Source organism: Schistocerca gregaria, chromosome 9 (assembly GCF_023897955.1).
Source record: "Schistocerca gregaria isolate iqSchGreg1 chromosome 9, iqSchGreg1.2, whole genome shotgun sequence".
In the NCBI taxonomy this organism is placed as follows: domain Eukaryota; kingdom Metazoa; phylum Arthropoda; class Insecta; order Orthoptera; family Acrididae; genus Schistocerca; species Schistocerca gregaria.
The window spans coordinates 145,303,174-145,328,484 of NC_064928.1; the positions used below are offsets into that span (position 1 = coordinate 145,303,174).

The 25,311-nt window shown below is 41.7% G+C and overlaps 1 protein-coding gene across 7 annotated transcripts in view; it reads right to left on the reverse strand.

The window, feature by feature from the left end:
- LOC126292093 (uncharacterized) overlaps nt 1-25,311 on the reverse strand; it is an 88,772-nt gene that overhangs the window by 31,650 nt on the left and 31,811 nt on the right. For 2 of the 7 annotated variants that reach the window (XM_049985912.1, XM_049985911.1), the window contains one exon: nt 18,554-18,801. The exons of 2 other annotated variants lie outside the window; for them this stretch is intronic. The gene's annotated coding sequence lies outside the window, so the exon portion shown is untranslated. Of the gene's footprint in view, nt 1-6,326; nt 6,495-16,861; nt 16,962-18,553; nt 18,802-25,311 lie in introns of those variants that run through there. 3 more of the 7 variants (XM_049985913.1, XM_049985915.1, XM_049985916.1) reach the window with 3 other exon arrangements.

Consider the following 25,311-nt stretch of genomic DNA (forward strand, 5'->3'; position numbering starts at 1 on the left):
TGCTGATTACGTGTCAATAGATCGTTCCCTTCGAGGTGGTTCATAATGTTTGAATGCAGCATATGCTCCAAAACCCTACTGCAAACCGACGTCAATGATATAGGTCTGTAGTTAAATGGATTACTCCTACTACCCTTCTTAAACACTGGTGCGACCTGCGCAATTTTCCAATCTGTAGGTACAGATCTATCGGTGAGCGAGCGGTTGTATATGAGTGCTAAGTAGGGAGCTATAGTATCAGCGTAATCTGAAAGGAACCTAATCGGTATACAATCTGGACCTGAAGACTTGCCCGTATTAAGCGATTTGAGTTGCTTCGCAACCCCTAAGGTATCTACTTCTAAGAAACTCATGCTAGCAGATGTTCGTGTTTCAAATTCTGGAATATTCCATTCGTCTTCCCTGGTGAAGGAATTTCGGAAAACTGCGTTCATAACTCCGCTTTAGCGGCACAGTCGTCGATAACAGTACCATCGGCAGTGCGCAGCGAAGGTATTGACTGCGTCTTGCCGCTTGTGTATTTTACATACGACCAGATTTTCTTCGGATTTTCTACCAAATTTCGAGACAATGTTTCGTTGTGGAACCTATTAAAGGCATCTCGCATCGAAGTACGTGCCAAATTTCGCGCGTCTGTAAATTTTAGCCCATCTTCGGGATTTTGCGTTCTTCTGAACTTCGCATGCTTTTTCCGTTGCCTCTGCAACAGCGTTCGGACCTTTTTTGTGTACCACGGGGGATCCGTTCCATCTCTTACCAATTTATGAGGTATGAATCTCTCAATTGCTGCTGCTACTATATCTTTGAATTTGAGCCACAGCTCCGTACGTAAGAGAAGGAAACAGGTGACGAAAAAAGAGGGGGGGAAATAACATTCTTGCTGCTGTTGCAGTTGATCCTCACATTAGGTCCCGCGCAGTCGCACGAGGAGGTGGCAAGAGTAACGCGTGTGCTACGTAATCTCCATGGAAATAGGTTCGATCCCTATCTCGTCTCTCTTCAGCAGGAGTTGCATGGGAAAGATTATGAGAATAGTGTTAACTTCTGTACATGGGCATCACGACAGGATACTCCAGATGTATCGCACAACTCGTTTAGTGATGATGCCACATTTAAGGATTATGGCCAGGTAAACAACCTAAACATGGACTATTATTCAGTTGACAGTCGACGCTGACTTCGCCAGGTGGAACTTCAGTGTCCATTGAGCGTAAACGCGTGGGACCATCAGGTCATATACCAGTTTTTCGTAGACGGAGCACTGACGCGTTGTCATTCTATGAGCGGTAGATATGCAACGCTTGATCTAGACTTTAGTCGTTCAGGAAATATGTCATGAACAATGAGATGCTCGAAGACACTAGTATCTGGTTAAAATGGAAAGTAAATTAAATATCTGTCATAGTGAGAATACTTAGCGACACCCTATGATTTTTAATCCTAATTTCAAATTTTTCCTAAATTTTCTCATTTACATGCCAAACATCAAATATTTTTATGGATATAAAATAATAAATTTATACGAACATCTTTTATTTATTTCGCTTTTCCGTGATATTTCCTCAGGCAACTATAAATCACGTTGCAGGTTTCAGGAATCACATTGAATAAAAAAATTTTGAGGATGTACTGGACTGAACTTGAGGTCCTTTTAACTTCTGCCAGTGGCTAGAAACTGCAATGTAGATAACAACAGCCTTTCCTCACAGCTTCTCTCATGGCCATTCTTTTTCGTTACGAATGGCTTGATGGTGTTCAGCAGCTCCGAAATGCATGTTTCACGCATTCTTAGATAATTTCGAAAATCGTCGGCTGCCGGCTCCGTACGTGACCATGTGCGTGAACTTACTTTCAGCTGCTTTTGGTCTTGCCACGTTTGAAACAGCCAAGACAAAACCTATCCTTTATGCTGTGAAAAACCAAGTGAATCTCGTCGAATATAACCTCAGTGTGTTTGCTATGAACAATTCGCAGCCACCGATAGGAACAGGGTGGCACTGGAATCTCCGAGTGAAATCGGTCGGGACGTGTGTAGGGTGCACACGAAACTGGCCGGCCGATCTGTCGGTCGGTAGGTACGTGTGTTTCGCTTTTCACACTGTCTGCATAATACTGCTTTAAGTTTACCGCTGTCTTTGTATGCTGCCGTTGTTTAAGACATTTATTTTCGAATTCAGTTTCACATTTCTCGAAATTGTTGATCTGTGTGTTTCAGTCAGTGAATTTCCTATCTAAATCTTATCCTGTGTTTTTAAATGTGGATAGGCTACCCTTTTTTCGGCCGAACATAGCGACATTTCGTTTAATATGAAGAGGGAGTTGTGTAAGGTAGTTGATTAAAAATGGGAATCTATAACTAGTATTACTAACGAAATTGATGACGATGATGATAAAAACAGATCGAATTAGAGCAATGTTTGACTGGCAAAAAGGACGTACGAGACGGCTAAACACGAAGATACAGAGACTATGTTTAGCTGAAACAAGCTAGGTCCCACAATGCCCCTACATCAGGCTCTTTATTGCCAAAAAGATTATAAATTTGAAAAACAAGTCGGTATTTAACTTTATGACAATCCAGGTTGGAACATTCCAGAAGCTAGGAATTGTACGTGTTAATGTCAGCTGTGAAGGTATCCAAGTTTTACGGATTGTTTGCACAGACTGCTTGCAGCCTGTATTTCTTTCAGTACTTTGACAACCGACGCGACAGTTTTCTTCGTCGCCGACGAAACTGGCTTATTTCATTGCTTCGTACCCGAAACACCTTCGTTTAATGGATAGTCATGTCCTGAGGTGAAAATGTCAAGAGGAAAGAATTACTATACTGGACGGATCTTAGCCTTATTTCTCATTAGAGAATTTTGAAGTCGCGGTTTTTAAGACATGTAGCAGCATCCACAGTCCAGCATAAGGCGAACAAGAAGGCATGGTTAGCGGCTGCTGTGTTTACCATATGGATTTTCACTTTGGATAAACAGTAAGAAGTCCTTACGAAAGACAGTACATTGTGTGTGAACTGGAACGTTCTATATCGCTTCGCCAACTGACTATCACTTTTCAACCTAACCTAGGCCTAGGGCTGCAGTATATATCTAAACGTCACAACTATCTTCCCAAAACTAATAAAGGAATTAACACTTCTGTTTGCACACGTATTACGTCACACACCTAATCGTGGTTAGGTTTCGTCCCAGGCTGCGTTACCACTACATTGAACCAAACTCTGTCCAAACAGACCTCCAACGGCCCAACCGAACAGATCTACCACCGCGTCACACTCGTCTGTAGGCGTCACTGGATGCCATTGTGGCGTTTATGCCACAGCCCCACCCACGTTTTCACAGTTTTGTTCCTCTGTTTTAAGGCACAGTATAGCAACATTTTGTTACGGTAGTGACTGATCGAATGACGCGCTAAGATGGTCACTGAGTGCTAACGGCCGGCCGAGCAAGAGCCTGGTCGTAGAGAAGGGCAGGCCATTGGTGGCCGAGCGGTTCTAGGCGCTTCAGTCCGGAACCGTGCGACTGCTACGGTCGCAGGTTGGAATCCTGCCTCGGGCATGGATGTGTGTGATGTTCTTAGGTTAGTTAGGTTTAAGTAGTTCTAAGTTCTAGGGGACTGCTGACCTCAGATGTTAAGTCCCATAGCGCTCGGTGATTTTTTTCGTAGGGAGGGATGGAGAGAGTCGCCTAACACGCAGGACGCCGAGGAGCGAATCTTATTTCTTTTATTTACTGTTTAAATATTAACACACAGCTCCAACCGTGTTGATGTTACCTGCACTGAGAACTTGTCACTAATAAATTCAGTATCACTCAATTCATCAGGAAATGCTAATTATAGATTTTACTTATTGTCAGTGCTTATTGATGGAAAGGAGTAATGCACGGAAGTATGTTTTGTAAAAGTGTCTACCCTCACTAAGGATATTTAGCTTTCTTATCTGAGGCGGAGTTGCGAGTAGCGTTTGCAAAAATAGACAATGTCTTTTGGGACAACAGCAATCACTGAAATTATAATGTTACTTAAAAACCGTCTTGATTGCAAATATTTTTATTCATATGACCGGTTTCGGTTCATTCAGAACCATCTTCAGATCTGATATTTCAGTTACAGGAGTGACCCGTCCAAATCCAGCAGTTTTCACATGCTACGTCATCTGAAGATGGTTCTGAATGAACCGAAACCGGTCATATGAATAAAAATATTTGCAATCAAGACGGTTTTTAAGTAACATTATAGTAGCGTTTGCGATGGACCGCGGTTTCCTTTTTCATGCGTCGCATTAAATCATTCTATCAGCAGCTTAAAAATAAAAATGTTCCAAGAAAAGTACAATTTACATTTTAGTTATGTGCTAAAACGGGTGTTAATGTGGGGGAGGAGCGGCCAGAAACTGCGGGGGAGGGGCGAGGGGGGAGGGGGGAGGGCGGCGGGGTTACTAACTACTGCCTAATTACCCTGTCTGATGGTCTAAGAAATGTTGGAAACCACTGGTATACAGAAGTGCAATTTCGCATAAACACGGAATTAATTGTTGAAGTTGCATCGGAGAACATTTCTGCGATGCCATAGGGATTGTAAGATCTTGTGAAGCATTTTGCATTTTTTACGGCGCACGGAAACTAATGATTAATGACTGGGGATCTTATTAATATGAACGATAGATTTTCTGTTGCAATCTTTTTAAATTTTTCAATCGGATAGATAAAATTAGTTGGAATCCTAACATTTTATGATCTTATGCTTAAGCATTTAAACCGCCTTACCACATATTTGTGCACTGTTTATCGCATAAGCGTTAGAGCTCTCGACTGACGCAGAAGAACGGTCTCACAGGACTTTCAGATGTAACTCTCACGTAGCATCATTGTTGAGTCCGCGCGTACATATTGTAGCAGACGATATTTCGAACAATGATTCCAATGATTCCTCTGTCTGCTGTGATACTATTGCGTTATGGGCGAGCAGACACGGTAAGTTCGGTTTACCCTCATTGTAGGGTATGTAAGTACAGTTAATTTTAGCGAAAAACGTAATTACTTAACTAGAATTAAATTTGACGGGAATTAGAAGAAATTACAGTATAGTTTTTTTCTTTTTCGCATGCATATGCATATTTTAACACTCGGACTCACTTTCGTACTAAGCGTGGTTCACGCCAATACGACTTAAGAAGTTAGCTAACAACTCTTCTCATCCCCCCCCCCCCCTTTCCTACACCTCTGATATTTTTTGTACGCTTCATGTACACAGTATGAATTAGAACATCACTCTTCCCTGTTTTGTGCAACGTAGTACAGTTTGTCTAATTTTACCTTGCAGTTTTAGTTTTTATAACGAGAAATGCGTTACATATGGAGCGGACGTAGTCATGGTATGCAGCACATGCTTCACCCACACCATTTTGTATTCACATTCGGTTGCTTCGCCAACTAACAATTTGTCACGTTCTAACCGAACTCACACTCGCTACTGCCAAGATTTTTGGGAAATGGAAGAGGACGGAGGGGGGGGGGGGGGGGGGGGGCAGATCAATCAGTACCATTGTGTGGATCAGACAGCTTGTGACAAGAGGGAAGTTGTTCTGATACCAGCAATAAGTAAATAGAAGGGCTCTGATCACATGCAACAAAATCCCTACAAAACAAATACAGGACGCTCCATAAATTTGGATTAATACAAATTTGAGAGTATGCGAATAAATGTGAGCCACTGATAATCCAAAAAACACGTGCTCATACCGGATACTGATATTTAATCGGTTTGCAGTACATACATGTCACACACTGAAGCTCCCTGTAATACTTAACGAGTCACTTCTAGAAACCTGACAATGTATTTCTACTTTAAAAAACTATTTTGCATAACTTGCTTTTAGTTCTGGAAATAATCATCAATTTTTTTTCTGTTTTTCCTGGTGACAGTTCTGTCGCTGCACACTTAAATACGAGATCTATGCATGTCAGATCCTGCGGTACCTGTGTACTATCATCCTCTAACACAATTTGTTCACTGTATCCGCGTAGCTTAGCTGCTCAAATCCCGATTCATAGGCAGTTCTAATAATTCGTGTAGGTTTTTGTCAACTACGTCTTCACAATCAGAAATGTATGATCGAAACGAAAATATTCGAGTACTAACGATATTTCCAGCACTATTTATTTTTTATTGCTTTTTCGGAAATGACCCAACTATACACGGACAATCCGCAAACCGGGTGATCCGGAGTTCTCCGTTATTTGTCCAACTGAGACAGGGTTTTGAACGATAGTTGTTCACGACGGACGGCTGCAGTGCTTCGGATGAGGCGCAGCACTTACCGTGGAATAGGCTTGTCCCCGCTGTACCAGCTATGTAGGCAGTCTACCGGCGCAAAGACTATACGCAGCAGTCCTGGATAGCAGTCCCGCCGCTACGGTTCTCGTCTACTGTGTCGTGACACAGACAAGCAAAGTGCCTGACAACGTCGACAGTCAAACATTCATCGGTTCACTCCACAGGTCGCAGCCCTGCCCTGCGAAAATCCCGTATTACACTGTCAAATGTTTTGGACCAGTCTACATTAAGGCTCCTACACCGACCGACGAATAGGATCGACCGATTTACGAACTTTCCTTGTCGGGATGTCGGTTGGGTAGGATCACCCGACGGCCTATACTCGTCCCCCCACCTCCCGTCCTCACAACAAACTGTGCCGTGTGCGCCAGAAGTTCGTCTTCTGCCACTGTTCCCGGAGAAATTTAAAGACTGCAGATGTTTGTCGGACACGTTGTGCGAGGAGTATATCAATACCGATGCAAGAAATTAAGCACTTTTTCATTTTTTAATGAATCCACAACGGTTTCGTGTGACACATGGAAAGAATAAAACTCAGTGGACCTTCTTTATCTCTATGTTTGAGTTTTATTTCCGATACTTACCGGAAAGGAAACAAAGAAAAATTCGGAGTAGGAATTAAAATCCAGGGAGAAGAAATACAAACTTCGCAAATTCTGTTAGAGACAACAAAGGACCTGCAAGAGCAGCTGAACGGAATGGACAGTGTCTTGAAAGGAGGATATAAGATAAACATCAACAAAAGCAAAACAAGGATAATGGAATGTAGTCGAATAAAATCAGGTGATGCTATGGCAATCAGATTACTAAATCAGACAAAGTAGTAGATGAGTTTTGCTATTTGGGGAGCAAAATAACTGATGATGGTCGAAGTGGAGAGGATATAAAATTCTAAAGGTGGCAGGGGTAAAATACAGGGAGCGAAAGGCTATTTACAACTTGTACAGGAACCAGATGGCAGTTATAAGAGTCGAGGGGCATGAAAGGGAAGCAGTGGTTGGGAAGGGAGTGAGACAGGGTTGTAGCCTATCCCCGATGCTATTCAATCTGTATATGAGCAAGCAGTAAAGGAAACAAAAGAAAAATTTGGAGTAGGAATTAAAATCCATGGAGAAGAAATAAAAACTTTGATGTTCGCCGATGATGTTGTAATTCTGTCAGAGACAGTACAGGACCTGGAAGAGCAACTGAACTTAATTGAAAGTGTCTTGAAAGGAGGATATAAGATGAACATCAACAAAAAAAGGTGATAATGGAATGTAGTCAACTCGGGTGATGCTGAGGGAATTAGATTAGGAAATGAGACACTTAAAGTAGTAAAGGAGTTTTGCTATTTGGGGTGCAAAATAACTGATGATGCTCGGAGTAGAGAGGATATAAAATGTAGACTGGCAATGGCAAGGAAAGCGTTTATGAAGAAGAGAAATTTGTTAACATCGAGTACAGATTTAAGTGCCAGGAAGTCGTTTCTGAAAGTGTTTGTATGGAGTGTAGCCATGTATGGAAGTGAAACATGGACGATAAATAGTTTGGGCAAGAAGAGAATAGAAGCTTTCGAAATATGGTGCTACAGAAGAATGCTGAAGATTAGATGGGTAGATCACATAACTAATGAGGAGGTATTGAATAGGATTGGGGAGAAGAGTAGTTTGTGGCACAACTTGGCTAGAAGAAGGAATCGGATATGTTCTGAGTCATCGAGGGATCACCAATTTAGTATTGGAGGGCAGCGTGGAGTGTAAAAATCGCAGAGGGAGACCAAGAGATGAATACACTAAGCAGATTCAGAAGGATGTAGGTTGCTGTAGGTAATATGGGATGAAGAAGCTTGCACAGGATAGAGTAGCATGGAGAGCTGCATCAAACCAGTCTTTGGAATGAAGATCACAGCAACACAGACTTACCCGAAATGAAATCTGAAAACCGAAATATCTACATTCAGTGGACGTTAATTCAAAAAATTTACTTGCTTCATAGTTATATGTGTTACAAAAATTCCAGCCCATATCCAAGCCTACTGCTACGAAGAGGGAAGTTCAAAAATGGCTCTGAGCTGTATGGGACTTAACTTCTGAGGTCATCAGTCCCTTAGAGCTTAGAACTACTCAAACCTAACTAACCTAAGGACATCACACACATCCATGCTCGAGGCAGGATTCGAATCTGCTACCGTAGTGGTCGCGCGGTTCCAGACTGCAGCGCCTAGAACCGCTCGGCCACCGCAGACGACGAGGAGCAAAGTGTGGGATAATTTTTACAGTTCTAACAATTGCTAAATGCTTAATTTCTTGTGCATCTGTTATATTTATTAGCTGATACGCGCCACCACCATGTGTATGTAATCTTTCTCCTACGAATTTGAAATAAGTTTCTAAAATTTACAGGTCATATTTCATGCAACATACATAAATAAATTCATGAGTTAAACATATTTCTTTTGTTTTATTTATTTTTGCTTTCTCGTGATGTATTTCCTCAGTTGACTATAAATCAAGTTGCAGTACAGGAGTCATTTTAGTTATTAATTGTTGAGATACAACAGCACTCAGTTTGCGGTACTTTTAATTTCTGCCATTGTCTAGGAATCTTAATGTAGCAAACAGCCTCTCTAATGAATGTATTGTTTTTCGTTAAGACTGGTTTGATAATGTTCAGCAGCTCCGAAAGCATGATTACTCTATTCTTAGATAATTACGAAAATTATCGCCACCCAGCTGCTTAAGTAACAGAACGTGGGTGAATTTATTTTCTTACATTACTTTCTCTCGGCTTTTTGACCTTGTTACCTTTAAAACAACTAAGGCTGTCTCCCGTTTTTGTTTCTGTGAGAAACCAAACGGGATCTCGTTGAACATAAACTCAGTGAACTTGGGATAAAAAAGGTCACAGCAAGAGAGCGACGCTCTAATCGTTTAGTGCAGTCGGTCGGGATGTGTTTAGACTGACGCGAAAACAGTCGGTCGGTCGGTCGACCGATAAGTTGCTGCGTTACGAAGGGCGGTATTACGGTATCAAATTTTATTGACAAAGTTGATTTATCAAAAATATTTGGCGTGGTATAATAGGGAAATGTTATCTTTCGACAAATTTACATGAACAAACATAGCGCCTCGCTTTACATTTGATCAATGAAGGCACTCGCATTTTCTTCCTATCTTTTGCAAGTACAGCATTTCTTAGGTGAAGATTCCGTTTCGTACTATAGGAACTACTTTCTTGAGCACATGCTGAAAAGTACTTTCGTCGATTCGGATGTAGTTTTCAAATAAATATACGTTCTCGACTTACAGATCCCGAAACAAATTTTGTTGAATGATTTTATTGCTTAGCCATGAAAAAATGTTCAAATCTGTGTGATGTAGATGTAGAATTCCTAAGGAAGAGGAGGAGGAGATTAGTGTTTAATGTCCCGTCGACAACGAGGTCATTAGAGACGGATCGCAAGCTCGGGTGAGGGAAGGATGGGGAACGAAATCGGCCGTGCCCTTCAAAGGAACCATCCCCGGCATTTGCCCGAAGCGATTTAGAGAAATCACGGAAAACCTAAATCAGGATGGGCGGAGACGGGACTGAACCGTCGTCCTCCCGAATGCGAATCCAGTGTGCTAACCACTGCGCCACCTCGCTCGGTAATTCCTAAGGGACCAAACTGCTGAGGTCATCGGTCCCAAAACTTACACACTGCTTACTTACGCTAAGAACGTGACACACACCCATGTCCGAGGGAGGACACGAACCTCCGGCTGGAAGAGCCGCTCAATCCTTTACATGGCGCCTCTAACCGCACGGTCATTCCACGCGACAGCCATGAAACCCACGGCTACACCCAACTGCGATTCCTTCTCTTCTTCTTCTCTTCCAAATGTAAACATAATGCAATCGTAGTACACTTAACTGCAGAACGAAGTAACAAGGTTTCGTCGTCCATTCGGAAGCAACTGTTACGAAATATTTGACGATAATGTAATAAGCCTTTTTGCGCCACGTCAGAGACGTTTGTGAAAGAAATATAATGAATACTTGATCGATTTCTTTTGCCAAACAAATTTGATAGCATAATGCTCGAATGGCAAACACGGTTCATGATTTATGATGGTGAGGCACAGTTGCAGATCGCATATCCAACGCCTTCCGGGGACACAGATCCTTGATTTTCAGTGTTTTATATGATTCTTGACCAATTTAAATTTAAAATGCTGTCGTAACCTACATATTAAGAGGCATAATGTTACGTTGAAGGTTCAACACAGCCAGACAAGTACTACAGTTAGGAACAGCGTGTCTATCATGAGGCAGCTGTGATAAACCTTTTGCATTTCCTTTATGTTTTCGTCTTCTTTAAAGGCAAAGAGAGAAGATGAAGCGGTAGCCCATCATAGAGCCTGTGCCTACCGTCATGTATTTTTTGAATTTCAGTTGTTAAAAAGCAGAGGATTTTTTCTGGTACCAGTAGGAGGAAGGAAGGATTCGCGCTCAGCTAGTGAACGAGTGAGAAGCACGCCATTTTTAGCGACTAATTGCAGACCGCCATTTTGGGGTCGCTATGAATAAGTGAGGAGTATGTATTTCGTACGTGCACCGTTTAGAAAAATACAGTATTGTTTTATTAACAGAAAGGTCGTGAGAGTTGTTATTTCAAATAGCACAATAATTACAAGAACTGAAGCCCACCTCTGTACTTTGGAAAATTACGAAGATCCGATAAGCTTAATGGGAACACGGTCAAGACTTCAAAGGTGAACACGGCGACCAAACGTAGCATTATAAAGAATGGTAAGCACAAACCTACAGCGGAGGAAGAAACTACTTCGCCCTGCAAAATAATATGAACTAATACGAACTTATTTCGAGGCATAGCTCAGCTTATTGTGCTTGTCATTCATGCCGAAAAATTAATCTCATTAATTCAATACATTTCAAAAAGTCACGCATTTCAACATTTTATTATCATCTATTCCATTATTTTATTATATTATACAGCGTAGCTGTCGACACGAAAATTACCCAGAGTACATTCAGCCCATATTTGAAAATGAGAGCATATAGAGACTTCCGACAAACTGAGAAAGTAATTCCACAAACGTTTTCGCTGACATCCCCCACAAAACGCTAAAAGGAAAGAAGTTTATCGCTTCCTACATTTCCGCCGGTCATGCAATAAATCTTCAACATCAGGTATGACGTATTAATTTATTACTTCTTTACAACCAACTCTATTCGCAACACCTTATGCAAACACTATCTACGTACACCACTCAATACACATTAAAATTCATATCACTTTACCACTAATAGTTCAGAAGATATGACATCAAAAACACCGAGATGTGTGAAAAACTAGATTAAAACGCAGCGTAAATTACCCAGAATATATTTATTCAATATATGAAAATAAGAGCCCTTCGCGACTTCCAGCAAACTATAAACGTAATTTCAAACATTTTCTAAACTTTTTCTCACTTACAAGCTTAACGTCAAACATTTAACACCTTTCTCATCTGAAAAGTAGTCAGACTTTTGAAGCTGCCGGATGCACTCTAGCTCTTTCCTTTAAAGAATCTGGGATTTACTCGTGTTTCATTAAAGCTACGACCACACTCTAAAATTATAATAGATATAAGTACCCTAGCACGCCTTCAAAAAGTCGATAAGCCATCTGTTATAAAATATTTCAGTAAGTTCTCTTACAATGTAACATGGGCCTTAGCGGATCACATTTACAGACACATTCTCAGGTTCACCTTACTGTGTTTGTTTGTTTCTTTGTTAACTCGTTCCTTAGACCATAAATGGCACAGACCTTACCTGACATCATCGTGTTGAAACCAATACCTACATCTGACGGCCGATGGAATTCGCTTGCGTCCGCAGCTCGTGGTCATGCGGTAGCGTTCTCGCTTCCCACGCCCGGGTTCCCGGGTTCGATTCCGGCGGGGTCATGGATTTTCTCTGCCTCGTGATGAGTGGGTGTTGTGTGATGTCTTTAGGTTAGTTAGGTTTAACTAATTCTAAGTTCTAGGGGACTGATGACCATAGATGTTAAGTCCCATAGTGCTCAGAGCCATTTGAACCAATTCGCTTGCGTGTTGTTTACCGAGTAAACATTAAGTATTCTTTAGTGTAATATTATCAGTAAAAACCTTTTCATTACTTCAATATTTTCTTCATATGTAAATCCAGAGCCTCCAAGAATTTTGTGAAAGAAAACATTATCCATAGTAGGCTGTATAGTTATCTCTTAAACTACTTTCCAGCACTTATTCATTAGCAGTACGCTATATGCCAATCGTGTTGTGTTATACAATCGAAAAATCAATTTCTTAGGATCATTACATCTGCGCTGCAATCTGAGATCGAAACATCGTTCTTAATGTAAGTTGTCAGGAAGAAAGTAGCGAAAATGAAAAGAACGGCTCCCAAAGATATCACACTAGCAGAATGTTCTAAACCCAGATGTCATTCCATACTCAATCAGAAAATGTGTAACTGTGAACTGGATAAACGACAGGCAACACACTGACAAGCAAGGAAGATTTTTGGCTGCATGGAAGTTTTGACACAAAAAAAAAATGGTTAGCGTCGCTGCCATGGGTGCGAAAGGAACTGGGTTCGTTTCGGAAGACCTCCACTGATTTTTCCGAGGTACTAGATCTGGAATGGAGTAGATATCCGCAAATACTTTCATCTTTGGAAACTAGTTCAGTGATAATCGTTCCGTTTTGGGATCCGTTCACTTTTAAGCGTTCACCGACCTTTTTCCTTCTCACTTACTGCTATATGGATTTCAGATAAATTCCCGAAAAAAATTTCAAGTACGCATGAATATTAGCATGTTGAAGTCATTGATTACTTATCGTAGACAGATTGTTTACGTCGACTTCCTTGGCTGAATGTGTTCTCAGAACACATCACATAGTCAGGTGACTTAACGGCCGCTGACAGCAAGCCAGGCAGAGCGAACCCAGAAGAAGCTGAACAGAAATACGGATTACAGAATCCTTGTCGAGCCAGCACGGGCAGGCCCAATCGTCATCCACTTTCACGTGAAGCATGTAGTTGTATCAAGTACAATGTCTTGGTTTTCAGTTCGTTTGTGTGAAGTACACTATGTGATGAAAAGTATCCGGACACCTGGCTGAAAATGACTTATAAGCTCGTGCCGCCCTCCATCGCTAATGATGGAATTGAATATGGTGTTGGACTACCCTTAGCCTTGATGACGGCTCTCACTCCCAGGACTCTGTGCAGGAAACTCCATTACGGGGATGTTATTGTCGTGTAACCACTCCGACACAGGCCGTGCATTATGAACAGGTGCTCGATCGTGTTGATAGATGCAATCGCCATCCCCGGATTGCTATTCAGCAGTGGGAAGCAAGAAGGTGCTTAAAACATCAATGTAGGCCTGTGCTGTGATAGTGTCACGCAAAACAACAAGGGGTGAAAGCCCCCTCCATGAAAAACACGACCACACCATAACACCGCCGCCTCTGAATTTTAGTGTTGGCACTAGACTCGTTGGCAGGTGACGTTCACCGGGCATTCGCCATACCCACACCCTGCCATCGGATCACCACATTGTGTACTGTGATTAGTCACTACACACAACGTTTTTCCACTGTCCAGTCGTCCAATGTTTACGCTCCTTACACCAAGCGAGGCATCGTTTGGGATTTACTGACATAATGTGTGGCTTATGAGCAGCCGCTCGACCATCAAATCCAAGTTGTCTCACCTCCTACCTGTCATAGTACTTGCAGTGGATCCTGATGCAGTTTGAATTTCCTGTTTGATGGTCTGGATAGATGTCTGCTTATTACACATTACGACCCTCTTCAGCTGTCGGCGGTCTCTGTCAGTCAACAGACGAGGTCGGCCTGTCTTCTTTTCTGCTGTACGTGTCCCTTCACATTTCCACTTTACTATCACATCGGAAACAGTGGACCTTGGGATGTTTAGGAGTATCTAAATCTCGCGTACGTATGACACAAGTGACACCCAATCACCTGACCACGTTCGAAGTCGGTGTGTTACGCGGAGCGCCCTGTTCTGATCTCTCACGATGTCTAATGACTACTGAGGTCGCTGATATGGAGTACCTAGCAGCATGTGGCAGCACAATGCACCTAATATGAAAAACATATGTTTTTCGTATGTCCGGTACTTTTGATAACATAGTGTACAATTGAAAGGAAAAGAAAAATTTCTTTTTCAATACCTTGGCGAATTAGCACAAGTCATTGGTTTTAAGATCTTTACAAATGAAAAAGCCAATTCGTTTTTGATCAGTTAGCCCTTGAAAAGCGCCCCAAGATACATGCATGGAACCGGTCATTAGTTATTTGAAAAAGAGAACTTCTGAGTGAGCACAGGCAGCAATTAACAGGTTAGAGTGACACTAATATTAAAAATTACGCATTAATGTACTTAAAGGATAAATGATACATACAAGCTTATTTGATAAGATAAAGTCACTGCTAGTTTGAGGTTAATAATTTTACGCATAAGTCGGTCGTTTAACTTTTTAAGGAGTTGTCTGTGAAACTCACGCTGAATGGCTCTTCTGCTCAATCATTAGTCTCCGTGACAACAAAATAAATACCTTTTAGAGAGGCGCGTGTTTCGTTTGAAAACGTTTCGAAAAATATCTCTTGTATTTACCTTGCAGTCATAAGTTATGTCAGACGATTGTATTGGTAGTTTTTGAATTATCTGCGTGTTCTGTTCTCGAAGAATCGTCTCAAGAAGTGTGATTCCGTGCTCCAAAGGGATCCACAATGCAAGGTGTAAGGCGAAAACTATTTATGTGCTGGAAAAAGTTCATGTTCCTAGATGAAGCTGAATTGCGACCACAAGAACAGACTGCAATTTGCTCTGTATTTTCCGTACCACTGCATATGTCGAAGCGTGATTCTGCGCCGCTTCAGAAGCCAGATCTCCGTATTTTGATTTCAGAATTCTCATATATCTTCGTATGGATATATCAAGTTGTCGACAGTGGCATCCCGCGTGTGGCTTTACAAAAACTGAAATCTCGTTTACTGATCCTGTCCCTTGTTCTATCGCCTTAATTTTCTGAATCAATCAACGCAGTCACTACACTGAACCGCGAAGCAGAACCAACAGACGAAGACCACATACGTATTTAAGCAGAAATCGATCAAAGTCCGAAAATTAGACTGATGAGATTGTACTGTTCTTTTCTAATAAAATAGGAGTGTATTTGAACAGTTTGATTTTCATGGGAAGTTAATACAGATTCTTCGCAGTGATATATAAATGAAGATGTCAGTGCACTACACCTAGTTACTAAACGGAGACCCGTAAATCTTCCGATTGAGACAGGTGTCGACTTCGTGGAACGCAGTAATAAACGAATTTTAGAAAAAAAGGAGCTGAAGTTATGTACAGGAATACTACATGTACTGTCTGAAACTATCCTACGGTTCCAGCGCCAAAAAGGCCCTTGTTTGAAAAACAAATATGCTTAAAATATAATGTAGTTTCATATGCTTAGTAAGTAGTAGGTTTGTCGATTGTGTCATTAAATTAATAATTAAGTTGTAAGTAATAATGTTCGCTAAAAAGGTACTTGTGAACAACGTTATTTTAGGAAAAAGTAAGTAATAACGTTATGTCATTCTACGATGATGACGTAGTTGTAAGCGTCACCTTATGTCTCCACAAAGACGTCACTGGAATTGCTAATTCAAGACTAGCCTTCAGAACTGGTTTCTTGGGGCTACGCGTGAAAGAACGTCTCACGCGCTCAGCACGTTCTTCGGTCGCTCTTAGTCGCCCCGTACTCTTCCCTTTGCAAGGACGGTATACAAGCATAACTGTTTCAGCTGTCCTTTCAATTTGTGAATTATTTATAATTTTAAGCTGAATATAATAAATGCTACACAGGCTTAAAATCCTGGTATTCATTTTGAAACAGGCGGGATGTTGACTTTCACGGACATCTACCGAGCTGACCAAGGGCGCTTAAGCTCACTATGAAGTTTACTGGCTGCAACTAAATTCGCGAAAATCTTCACGTTCTGCAGTTTTGGCGTAATTCACATGAAAAAACGTTGATAAAAGATACTAACATGAAGTTATAGCAATATATGCACTGCGGTCAGAAAAATGATGCAGTGTACATTGTAAATGTCTAAACTGATGCAGTTATATCGATGGAACCTCCGAAATATGCATTTACTCCGGAACTGGTGAAAACATGCATACATGCATTTGCATGGAGACGCGAGATCTACCGATAAGGAATGAGGAAGATCTCGCATCGGCGAGGAGGTGCATGTGAGGAAGCACTGATAGAAGAAGGATTGGAACTATAGGACATGTGTTAAGGCATTACAGAATAACCTACACGGCACTAGTGGGAGATGCACAGGGTAAAAACTGAAGGAGAAGTCCGAGACTGGGATAGATCCGACAAATAACTGAGGAAGTGGGATGAGAAAAAAGCATCTGCACTGTTTACGCAGAAACTACACAGTAAAACTAAATTTCTTACCAGTCCACGTTGATGGATTTCGCTGTAAAAATTCTGTGACTGCGAGGGAAGCCGTGGACGGCACAGTCTTACACAGTAAACAGCCTACCGAGTAACAGCAGCTTCGGCTGCGACGGACTAACAACAGCTCAAGATAGGATGACGACTCAGTGTCCACATAAGATGGGCGCGATCAGCTGCCGTTGCGTCGTATCTACTGGGCAGCGGTACGCCATTGTCAACAGGGACCGACCTGTGCAGCCAGGAAGGGTATACAGACTGAGGTGATGCCCTGACACCGGGGTCCTGTTGACGTACTAATGGGGAAACTAGAGTTTTATGGGGTGAGAGGGAACGCTTTAGCTGTGATAAAATCTTATTTAAGTAACAAAAACCAATTCGTTTCAGTCAGAAATGTAAGTTCTTGCGTCATGGAAATCAGCACAGGTGTACCACAAGGGTCCATCCTTGGACCCTTCTTCTTCATTGTGGCTATTAATGACTTACCTAAAAACATAGCGAACCCTGTCGTGTGTTACGCTGAGTAATTACCACACATCAGAACATTTCAGACCTGAATAAACCAACAGAAAAAAACCTTGATAAGGCCCTGGACTGGTTTGCACCCAATAAGCTCCTGTGCAATACTGATAAAACCCAAGAACCTTTAATGGGAACATCAAATGAAGCAGACAATAAGTCAGTAAAACTCTTAGCTATTCACACTGACTCTAAACTCTATTGGGAGGAACATGTCAATCACGTATGTGAAAAAATATCTCGGGTGGCATACCTTATCTTGAAACTAAGGGAGGTGGGGAGCTTAGAGTACCTGAGGGTGACATACTTTGGGCTACTCCAATCACATATTTCATATGGTCTGATTATATGGGTGCACTCCCCTTACATCAAGAACATCTTGAAATTACAAAACAAAATCTTGCGCACAGTATGTAAAAGAGGTCATAGAGAGTACTGTCGTCCTCTTTTTTTCCAGGCTCAGAATACTCATCTATGTGTCTCTACTCTAAATTAAAAATAATATTTCAGAATTTATTTCCAGAGGGTAAATACATGAACACAACACCAGGGCTAAGGGTAATTTAGACATACTCCGTCACAGATTAGCAAGAATAGGAAATTCCCACAAAGTTAACACATTCAAAATGTTCAATAAACTGCCAATTCATGTTCAGTCTATGGATATATCTTTTTTTTAAATTAAGTGATACAGCTAGCTGTCAGATCATCCATTCTATGACGTTAAAGAATTCTTTGAGATGCCTGAGGAGGATATTAGCATTTAAAAGTTGTCTGTAGTTAAATATATTATTGTGTGCTTTGGTTAATCTTGTGTATTTACATAGTGTATACAATAAACAATAAAATAGTATATTATATTAGAATATAGATAGCTTATTGCATTAACTTTTAGAAGCTATCCTGGTGTAATTTGGTACACTGTCATGCTTGAAATGAATTCTATAATGTACTGACATTTATTTTATTATTCTGTATGTACTAGTACATCCTGTATGACGAAGCCAATATCATTGTAAAATGATCTATGACGAATAAAATTCTTAATTCTTGATTCTTGATCGTGGAAGAAAACTCTGCAATACTGTTGTTGTAGTCTAGTGGTTTTTAACCTATCCTTTGTGTAATCGGGTATTAGCTATAGACTGTTTAAAATTACTTGATAGTTGACACCTGTCGCTTGCCGTTACAGTGTTGCCACATCGTCTGCCTGATACTGTCGGTTGTAGGAGACAGATACCAGGTAAGGGACTTTCCAGTACAACATCTGACCTGTGTGGGAATATACACAGAGGATGTACGAGTGCAGGTCATGATTGATGAAATATGGAAGTTTGGGTCTCGCCGTCACTCCTACATGGATAGAATGATGGCTGCCAGCATGGTAGCTCAGCGTGTTCAGTCAGAGGGTTAGTCGTCCTCTGTAACAAAATAACGGAGTAAATGAATCAACGATGAACTTGAATGTCCACAAAGAAATGCAACGAACAATAAAGAACAAAATGAAATTATAAAAAATGGTAAAGTGATCGTAGGCGATAAGCGGGAAATTGGGGTTCGAGACCCGGTCCAGCACAAATTTTCATTGTCGTCATTCCATTCTACAGCTGTCCTTATTCACAATTGCGAGTACATTTAATGTCTGAAGTGGCCGTCGCTAAATACAATATGTGATCAAAACTATCCGAACACATGGCTGAAAATGACTTACAAGTTCGTGGCGCCCTCTATCGGTAATGCCGGAAATTAATATGGTGTTGGCCTACCCTTAACCTTGACGACAGCTTCCACTCTCGCAGGCATACATTCAATCAGGTTATGAAACTTTTCTTGGGGAATGACAGCCTATTCTTCACGGAGTGCTGCACTGAGGAGAGGTATCGATGTCGGTTGGTGGGGTCTGGCACGAAGTCGGCGTTCCGAAACATCCCAGAGGTGTTCTATAGGGTGCAGGTCAGGACTCTGTGCAGGCCAGTCCACTACAGGGATGTTATTGTCGTGTAACCACTCAACCACAGGCCTTGTATTATGAACAGACGCTTGATCGTGTTGAAAGACGCAATCGCCATCCCTGAATTGCTTTTCAACAGTGGGAAGCAAGAAGGTGCTTAAAACATTAATGTAGGTTGTGCTCTGATAGTGCCACGCAAAACAACAAGGGGTGCAAGCTCCCCCCCCCCCCCCCCTCCATGAAACACATGACAACAGACAACACCGTAACACCACTGGCAGATGACGTTTACCGGGTATTCGTCATATCTACACGCTACCATCGGATCGCCACACTGTGTACCGTGATTCGTCACTCCATACTACGTTTTTCCACTGTTCAATCGTCCTTACACCAAGCGAGGCGTTGTTTGGCATTTACCGGCGTGATGTGCGGCTTACGAGCAACCGCTCGACCATGACATCCAAGTTTTGGAGGAGGAGGAGGAGATTAGTGTTTAACGTCCCGTCGACAACGAGGTCATTAGAGCGCAAGCTCGGGTGAGGAAAGGATAGGGAAGGAAATCGGCCGTGCCCTTTCAAAGGAACCATCCCGGCATTTGCGTGAAGCGATTTAGGGAAATCACGGAAAACCTAAATCAGGATGGCCGGAGACGGGATTGAACCGTCGTCCTCCCGAATGCGAGTCCAGTGTGGTAACCACTGCGCCACCTCGCTCGGTCACATCCAAGTTTTCTCACCTCCCGCCTAACTGTCGTAGTACTTGCAGTGGATCCTGAAGCAGTTTGGAATTCCTGTGTGATGGTCTGGATAGATGTCAACCTACTATACATTACGACCCTCTTCGGCGGTCTCTGTCAGTCAGCAGACGAGGTCGGCCTGCACGCTTTTGTGCTGTACGTGTCCCTTCACGTTTACACGTCACTATAACATCGGAAACAGTGGGCCTAGTGATGGTTAGGAGTGTGAAAATCTCGCATACAGACATATGACACAAGTGACACCCAATCACCTGACCACGTTCGAAGTCCGTGAGTTCCGCCGAGCGCCCCATTCTGCTTGCTCTCTCACGATGTCTAATGACTATTGAGGTCACTGATAAGGAGTACCTGTCAGTAGGTGGCACCACAATGCACATGATATGAAAAAGTATGTCTTTTGGTGTGTACGGATACTTTTGATCATATAGTGTATGACGGAATTGCGAGATGCTCTGTGAACGGCTGAATTTAAGTGGCCAGTAACTGAACTGTGGCAGACTTCTCGTTTCGTAGTCCTGAACTTAAACTCTTGTGCTAACCTAACTGCATCCTCGCGATGTGCAGTGTATCCGGTCAGCAATCTCCGGCGGAAGGAAAATAATGATCGCCTAGAAGGAGATTTTCACTCTGCAGAGGAGTGTGCGCTGATATGAAACTTCCTGGCCTTTCGCGGACAAGTGCTCCACCGACTGAGCTACCCAAGCACGACTCACGCCCCGTCGTCACAGTCTCAGTCCGGCACACAGTTTTAATCTTCCAGGAAGTTTTAATGATCACCTTGTTCACGGCTATTAAAGCTAACCTCTATGAGGAAACTCTGGACAGAAAAAAATTAGCTCCAGCGCTAAAAGCAAACTGTAATTTCTCGCTATCGCTGGTTACCTGAAACTATCCCCACACTGGCTACACGAGCTGCCGCGTTGCTCAACCTAACAGCAGCACTCGTTGCCACTTCGATGCAGATTATAGGCGACATAGGCAGCTTCCAGACGAAATAAGAATGATAGGAAGAAAAAAAGAGCAAATAAAAAAGTCAATACGAAGATGAAAACTACTTGGCAATGAATTAGAAATAAAAAGTTACATTTAAACCAATTACTTGAATAAAAACAGTAATCAGACTCTATTGATTAGATTTAGAAATATAAAAGACTGCTGCTACGTTTGCTGAAATTTCAGACTACGACATTTTGCACGTCAACGTCATACACTAGGCTGCAACGTGGATGAAGTTGTTATTTTGTTCACTACGTTTTTTACGCAATTTCGTGCGAAGTTTATATAATGCAGCCTGTCCTCTGTTTATGATAACTGTATAGGCTATGTGACGCTGAATGCGTCTTGTGAGGATGTCCAGTGGTGTTTGGTTGTTGCTGTGCATGAAACGTCTATATTTCATTAGCATCTTCGTGTTTGTGTGTGTGTGTGTTGTTTTTTGGTGTGGTGTCATGAAGTATGAAATAAAAGTGCCGGATCCATGATTGGGAATTCAAACAAATCAAGAAAGGATGCCGGACAAATGAATTGGAAATGAACTGATCAATTGTTGTGGCAGTTTGGCAAGGGGGAACGATTTGGGCGTGACGTTGGGCGCTCTGAGTGGAGGAAATCAGCTCCAAAGCGTGAAGTGTCAAATATCAAGTAATTTTAATCAGACTATACTACCACCCACTTCCACCCCCTTTTGATTATACTATAATCAACATTACCGCCTTTGGAATGAAAAACGATTATCCTCGAACGCTTCTCTTTTTAAGTTGCTGTAGGCGAGTTACCAGTAACTTTTGGAGAAGTGATGCACCAATCTGTTGATTTATTTTCAATATCATCCTTTGTGTTTAGCATCGTGACCTTTGCATACCATTCCACCACGTGTTCATGATCTCACAGCTTCTGCACAACAGCAATAAGCATCCTTTTCTGCCCGTATCAAATTCCATATTTAATCATGAGAGAGTAAACATGAGTGGTTCTGCAATTGACACGTTTTTGCGGTCGATCACAGTTAGGGGGTGTTGTCTAAAGTTTTTGTCAACAACACAGTGAGGTAGTTTGGCCATAGATAAACGCTGGGTTCAGATTATTGCCGTGATATAGATAGAGACAACGGTCCTTCCTCTCCACCACCGCAATTTGAAAGTGGGACCGTTTCGGCTAGGCTCCAAGCCGGCTTGTTCCAGTGTGAACTCACGTATTAGAGTATGTTACTTTAAGTTTGCAGAAGAGTGCAATCTGTTCTGATTAGATACCAGTTTGGACAGGAAGGCATTTTAATTAGTTTTGTGTGGGAGAGCAGTTTTATAGTCTCTTCTTCGTGTGAATTCGGCTCATCATATCATGTCTTCAGAGTTAAGTGCCTTAAGAATTATTGTGAGCTCTAGTTATTGTTAAATTTGTTTGCTCATTAATGTCGGTGTTGTGTGGGGAATTTCTCGTGGACTTTATGCCGTTTCCAAATGACCATCCTTTGTGTTTAGCATACTAGCCTTTACCTACCATGTACCACATGTCCATAATCTCATAGCTTTTGTATAGTGCTCACACGGTTTTTATAGCCCTTGAAATTCTGTATACAACGAATCGCAACATCCATACAGAATTACTCCTGTTGAATCCTTTTTTCAATTTGGTCAAATTGACTGAAACTGCATGTAATTTTAACAACGGTGGCTACTGTCCTCTTCTTTCGTTCTCTGCTTGTTTTAATAGTATGAAGGGGTAAAATAAATCATTTCCCACCTTCGTTGTGGTGCGAATGTGTATAAATTATATGATTCTTGTGGTGACTCTGTTTGGAATCTTAATACTCTGATGCAGTCCACATTCTCTGTACTCTTGCAGCTGCATTATAATAATATTCTAAGGGACCTCCAAGCAATAACTCCTTGTAATAATGTGTTCGTACTTGTAGTTTGCATTTCTATCCGATGAAAGTGCTGTAAAGTTTTGTTGTCTATGTTCCTGTCTTTCAGGAGTACTAGTTCTGCAAGGTTCGCAGGAGAGCTTCTGTAAAGTTTGGAAGGTAGGAGACGAGATACTGGCAGAAGTAAAGCTGTGAGTCCCGGGCGTGAGTCGTGCTTCGGTAGCTCAGATGGTAGAGCACTTCCCCGCGAAAGGCAAAGGTCCCGAGTTCGAGTCTCGGTCCGGCACACAGTTTTAATCTGCCAAGAAGTTTCATGTTCCCATGTGTTTGACTTTTTTCTATGAATAAATCCTCACCGTTCCCTTTAAAATAGAAACACTGTGTTTCGGTAATTGATTTGCTATATCCTGATCCTTTGTTATCCTCCTATATGTGTTTACTTACATGTGAGGAATATGCAAACCGCAAACCAATTAATATAAAAGTGAGAGAGAGACACATAATATAATTATAGATCGATTCCAATCCACTTCATGATCTTCCATGACATGCAAGCTTAGTTTTTTCATTATCCTTGTATTATTCGAGTACTATTTAGTGTGTTAATGTCTTCTGTACTTATCAGTTACGTTATTTTTGTTGTTCGTAAATTGTAATACGACGACATGTCCAATATCGTTGCAAATGTGATCCACAGATGGGTAGGACTACTACTACACCACAGAAACGACGACGACGACATCGACAACAACAGTGGTTCCCATGTTGAGGGTAGTTACCCCTTGAGAGTTAAAAACGACATTTTCTAACGGTTAAAATGAATTGGCTCCATTGTGTTTCTGACAGGAAACGAATTTTTTAAAAACATTATCACTATTCCTAAGACTGTAATACTGATTAAATAAATTAGTAGTAATTACTTTTTTTTCAAATGCCATCAATATCACGTGACCCAATGTGGTGTAGATTACAGCTTGTGAAACTAATGTATGCATAACACCTTCCTTACTTAATTAACCTGTTACAAATATACTTCTAGCATACATTTATGATAGTACAGTTGAGACATATACGTCACATATACTTAAATATATCATGAAAATGCTGTCTCCGAGTGCTAGGCAGTTCCCACAAAATACTAAGTATGGTGCACACATTTTGACTTGATTGATACTGAATGGGGGTACACGGACTGGGTTAAGCAAGTGTTGCTAGGGAGAGGAATGGCTAGCTAGACGTAGCAACGTTTAGAAACGTCTACCCTCAGCGTGAAAAGTCAGCTTTCTTTTCTGTAGTGGGGCTGAGCGACTGTTCAGAAGCTGTGCATTCAGAAGGTCATAGCTGCGAGCTACCAGAATTACGGTCCAGAACAGCTAGTTCGCGAGGTATCGCAAGTATGACGATTGTGAAGCGATTCGGACTGGAATGTTTCAATACTTAGGATCTGGGTTGATAAGTTTGGCACGTGTTGCCGGCCGTGGCCTTCTGGTAGCAACCGTACCATCATTTGCCTGAACTGGTTTAGGGAAACTACAAAAAACATAAATCGAAATGATCCATTCAATATTGGAGCCTACATCCTCTCGAATCCTAGGCCAGTTCGTATAAAACGGTACTACGGCATTTGGTTTATCCCTATTGAACAACGTTGTTTGCAAAGAAGTCATTTAGAGGCTAGAGCTAAAAGTTCATTCAGTTCTCACTCCTGGTCGCTGCACACACTACACCTGTCATCAGGAAAGAGAACTCTTTCCCCATGAGCAACAGTGTTAGGAAAGTCATTGATATGCATGAGAAACAGTATGCGCCCTAACCAGGAGGTATTACTGTATTTTGATTCTGATTAGTGTTCACTTAAAGTTTAGCCTTATTTGAGGTGTAATATCTTTACCCTTTGCACCCTGTCTTCTAGGGACGATCAGCACTATTCATTTGCTACGTCTGTTATTCCTCACGATTCCTGCTTAGTTAGTATAATATTGTGGTCAACAGCACCTTAGGCCTTCTAAATATCTAAAAATATGCCTGTGACACACTCATCCTTGTCAAGAGAATCAAATCCGAAGGCTACTAAGATGCTTTCCTGTGCAAGCCTCTTCATCTCTGTATAACAACTGCCACCTAAATCCATTTGAACTTGCTTACTGCATTCGAGCTTTGACCTCTCTTTACAATTTTCACACTCCACAACATCCTGCATTACCCAGCTGACGGTTCCTTGATGCCTTAGGATGTGTCCTATCAATTGATAGATCAAGTTGTGTCATGAATTTCTTTCTTCCTCCAGTTCAGTTCAGTAACTCTTCATTTGGCATTCGATCTACCCCCTTGATCCTCAGCATTCTTCTGCACCACCA